This window comes from Camelus bactrianus, chromosome 2 (genome assembly GCF_048773025.1).
Source record: "Camelus bactrianus isolate YW-2024 breed Bactrian camel chromosome 2, ASM4877302v1, whole genome shotgun sequence".
Classification (NCBI taxonomy): domain Eukaryota; kingdom Metazoa; phylum Chordata; class Mammalia; order Artiodactyla; family Camelidae; genus Camelus; species Camelus bactrianus.
Window position 1 is genome coordinate 117,412,400 of NC_133540.1, and position 4,870 is coordinate 117,417,269.

The 4,870-nt window shown below is 35.1% G+C and overlaps 1 non-coding gene across 1 annotated transcript; it reads right to left on the reverse strand.

Moving 5' to 3' along the window:
- Nucleotides 1-995: 995 nt before the first annotated feature.
- TRNAS-AGA (transfer RNA serine (anticodon AGA)) lies at nt 996-1,068 on the reverse strand. The gene has a single exon. It is a non-coding gene; the product is annotated as a tRNA-Ser (tRNA).
- Between the last annotated feature and the right edge of the window lie 3,802 nt (nt 1,069-4,870).

The window sequence follows — 4,870 nt, forward strand, 5'->3', positions numbered from 1 at the left end:
AAGCGCAGAGAGGCAGCCACCTTCACCTCCACCTGGCAAAGTCGCACTGGATAATTCTGGGTAACTGGATAAGTCACAGGGCCAGTTCTAAACTCTCAGGCTGTGAAGCCCAGCCTTTGTCATTTGTATGTTTGCCTTCATCCATTTCATGCTAATAACTTGGTTATATTTATCTGGGAATGGTTCCCATTCAAGCCATGGGAAAGTCTGGAGGCTTGGGTGGTATTTATGGTTCAGTAATTGCCTTGCTGTGGGGCCCTGGCTCGGGAAGTAATCCTCTCTGAGCCTGCATGTCTCCATTTTGAAAACAGGGAAATCTTCCATGCAACAGCTATCGGTCGGGTGCACTGAAATCTGCTGATAAAAGATAAATTTACTTTAACAGATAAATCTTATGATTTATTTTCTTCATTTTCTTTCTTTTCTGTTTTGGTTGTTCTGTAGTGCCCCCGATGCACCGTTGGTATCCCAGGCAACCAGTATCGACAATTTAGAACATATATCTGTTACGGAGGGGATGTGCATGTCCCTCCAAATCCACAAGTTGAAGTCCTAACTCCGATTGTGATGGTATTAGGTAGGAGGTGGAATCTTTGGGAGGTAATTAGGATTAGATGAGGACACTTACCAAGAATCGAATCTTTCAACACCTTGATCTTGGATGTCAGACTGTAGGACTGTGAGAAGTAAGTGTCTGTTGATTAAGTTACCCATCTAGGTATTTTGTTATAGCAGCTGGAGCTGACTAAGACATTATCCTCCCATTATTTCTTCTCCATATTCATACTATCATCTATAAACATCCATGTACAGTTATACAGATACATGTTTAAGTTGTTTATCATTATTTTATTATTTTTATATTTTTGTGTATCTTGATTTTTGTTTTCTCCAACACCTGATGGAATCTCTCTTAATTCACTTGGTTTAGCTCCAATTTATTCTTTTTTGTTTGTTTTGGAGGGGAGGTAATTAGGTTTATTTTTTTATCTTAATAGAGGTACTGGGGATTGAACCCAGGACCTTGTGCTTTCTAAACATGTGCTCTACCACTGAGCTATACCCTCTCCGCTCCAATTTACTCTTTTTAATGGCCACATATAACTTTATGGGGTGGCAGAACTATCCTTTATTCAGCCATTCCCATGATCTTCACTTTGTTTCCAGGTTTGGGGTTTTTGTTTGTTTGATTTTACTACTGTTTATAATGCAGTCCACTTCCGTGTAAACACACCCTCGGGTTTGGAAGCTTTCGTTCCTAAGAGACAGATTCCTGGGAGTGAGATTTCTGAGTGAAAGATGTATGTATTTGTAATCGTAACAGATGTTGCTGTATTGCTTTCCAACCAGGCATGTATGAAAATCCCCACTTCTTTAACAGTAAGGGTCGTCGGTCTCTAATTTTCCCATCTGATCTGTGCAAACTGATGTCTTATTGTGATTTTGTCTCCTTGATTTCACACGGATTTGAGCCTCTTTTCACATACTTATTGGCCACCTGGGACTGCTTTTTTGTGAATTGCCTATTCATATCCCTTTCTCAGTTTTCTCTGCCTTCTGTTGTGATGTTTACCCCTGCCTTATATATTTGTTTTATAAGACTTTTTTTTTTTTTTTGTATATTCTAGCTATTTACTCTCTGTCTGATCTTTGAGTGGCCAGTCCTCCCCAAATCCCCAATCTGCTCTTCATCTGTTCACTTAGTTTATGGTATCTTTTCCAAACGTTTCTCATTTTCATTTTCTCAAATACCTATGTGTCCTTTTATAGCTTCTGAGTTTCTGGTCTTAATGAAAAGGTCTTATCACCCACCCTAGATTTTGCATGTGATGTTCTAGTATTATTGTTATTTTAATTTTTTACATTTAGGTCTTTAACCCACCTAGAATTCATTTTTGCGTACGGGGTAAAAGAGGGGTCCATTTAAATTTTCTTCTGGCTGCATAGTCAGTTGTTCTAGCATCCTTATTTAATACCTAATTTTTCCCACTGGATTGAAAAATCACTTTTAAAAACATTTATTGAGATATAATTCACACACCACAAAATTCACCCATCATTAAGTGATTTTAGTAAGTTAATAGAGTTTAGCAATCATCACCACAATCTGGCTAAAGATCATTTCCATCACCCCAAAAATTTTTCTTATGCCTGTTCATCCTCTAGCCTACACAACCACAGGTCTGCTTTCAATGTCTATAAATTTGTCTTGTCTAGAGGTGAAAGCTCACTTTTGTCTTAAATGAAACCAAAAGTATATGGTTAGTTCCATTCAGGACTCTCTATTTTGTTCCATTGATTCATTTGTCTATCCTTCAACCCAGAGGAAATATGAGCAGACTATGAAAAATTTTTGAAAAGAAAATACAAATGTCCCTTAAAAGATGCTCAGTCTCACTCCTAATAAGAAAAAAAAGTGCAAATATACTATGCTGAGATACTGTTTTTCACCTCTTAAACTGGCAGTAATCCAAATGTTTTATAACACCCCGTGTTGATGAGACTCTGGGCAAACACATTCTCATTCATTTCTGGTAAGAGCATAACCCCTATGTAGGGCAATTTGGCAATATGTCAAATGCATATTCCCGGCAAGATTGTACTTTTGGGAAGTTATTCTACAGATATATTTTTATTAAGGAGAAAATGTGTGCATACACACACACACACACACACACATACACACACACATACCTGCAACATTGTTTGTAGTAACAAAGTATTAGAAACAACCTCAGTTTTCAATACTAGAGGACTAGTTAAACAAACATGAAACAGCTATATAACAAAGGATCAAAACGTTCTTTTTAAGCTACACATTTCTTGGAGATTTAGCAAAAAACAAGGTTCAGAATGAGTAATATGCAACTCTTTATGTAAAACATAGGGAAAAACAAGATTCTGTATTTGAATCCACTTGTATGTATATAAGGAAACTCTGGGTGGGTGGGGGTGAGATGGACCTGGGCAGGTGTGGGACAAGAATGGGAAAAATTTTTTCACTGTAGAATTTTTCTCTTAATTTTAATTTAAATTTTTACCTATTTAAAATTTTCTCTTAGCTATTCTCAGGCATTTATCCTTCTATATAAATTTTAAGACAATTTTATCCAATCTCTCACCTTCCCAACATTGCTGGCATTCCAACTGTAATCGCGTTAGATTTGTATCTTAATTTGGGGAGGATGGATTTTTTTTTTTAATTATGTTATGTTCTCAACCAAGACTATGAAATATTCTTCAATTTGTTAAGATTGTGGCTTAGATACTTTGATGTTATAGTTAAATGTCCTCCTTATCATTTTATTTCTACAAAAGTTTTGACTTTATTGTGAATGAAACATTATTTCCTGTTTTGTTTTTTCAGGTATTTACTCAAAGAAGAGAGAACACATTCAATTCTTTTATTAATTCTAGTAGTATTTTATAAAATTGTCTTGAGTTTCCTAAGTATATGACAATATCATCAGCAATTAGAGATTGTTTAGACTCCTCCAACATTTATACCAGTTATTTAATACTCTTGTCTCAATGCGTTTATTAGAACCCAGACATTGTTAAATAGTAATGATGATTATGGCTTTCCTTTCAAGTTCCTGATTTTAATAGAAATAGTTTCAGGACTCTGCCATTTAAGTTAATGTTAAATTGAGCCATATGCAATTGTTGTTTTACAGGTCTGAAAGAATTGAACATTGGTGATTTCATATAACTCAATATAAATGTTTGCTCTTGGTTTCCACACCTCTTTTACCTAGTTTTTTATTAGAAATGGCTGCTAAATTTTATCAAATGTGTTTTTGGCACTCATTGGTAGGGTCCTATGATTTTTCTCTTTCAATGTTGTGGTAAACTGTTACCTGGGTGACGCCGATGAACCACACTTCCCAGTATTCCCACCCCTGTGGAGTTCTTCACGTGACTTCAGCCAGTTGGATATTAGCAAGCATGCTGCAGTCAGAGCTTAACAAGCACTTGCACAATGGAATTGGTCTTCTTGGAACACTCACCCTTAGAAGCCAGGAACTATGATGTAATAAAGATTAGGCTAACCTACTGAGTGATGAGAGGCCATGTTGAATGTTCTAGCCCCAGCTGAACTCCCAGTCAAAGACAATCACAGCATTTTGAGTGACTCAGCAACAGCCTGTGGGGCAGAACAGCCCAGCTCAGCCCAGCCAAACTACAGAATCACAAGCAATAATACATTGTTATTTACTGAAGCCACAGGTTTGAGGTCTTTTGTTAAGTATTAATAGATACTTGGGAAAATGTTGTAGGAATTAATTATATTGATAGATTTTCTGATACTAAACTAACCTTGAATTATTGGAGTACAAACTCAATCATGAAATTACTCTTCTGATTCATTGCTGGAGTCTATTGGCCGATTTGTTTTCACGTTTTGCATTTATGTGTAGTTGATTAGTTGATTTTCTCTTTTAATATCAAATTATAGGACTTTTAACATTTTTCCATGGCCTAGAATTATTTAAGTAACATTTAATTATTTATTTTTAAAAGTTAAAATTCAACCACTATGCCATCGGTACCAATGGTGGTTTTAAAGTCACCTTTTCCATTTCCTCTATGGTAATTAACATTTGACTTTTCTAATTCTTTTATGATTAATTTTGATATTTTATATTTTGTTTCAAAAAATCATACATTTCCTTCATTTTTTCCATTATACATCCATTTATGACTTTTAATCACTTCTGTATATGTGGTGTGTTTCTTTTTTATTTATAAATGTAAAGCTCATAAAATCTATTTATTATTCTTTGAAAGTAATTCAATTTTGAATTTATTTATCCTTTCATTATTCTGTTGATTTCCGTTTCAATAATGTTCGGTTTTGTCTACTGAT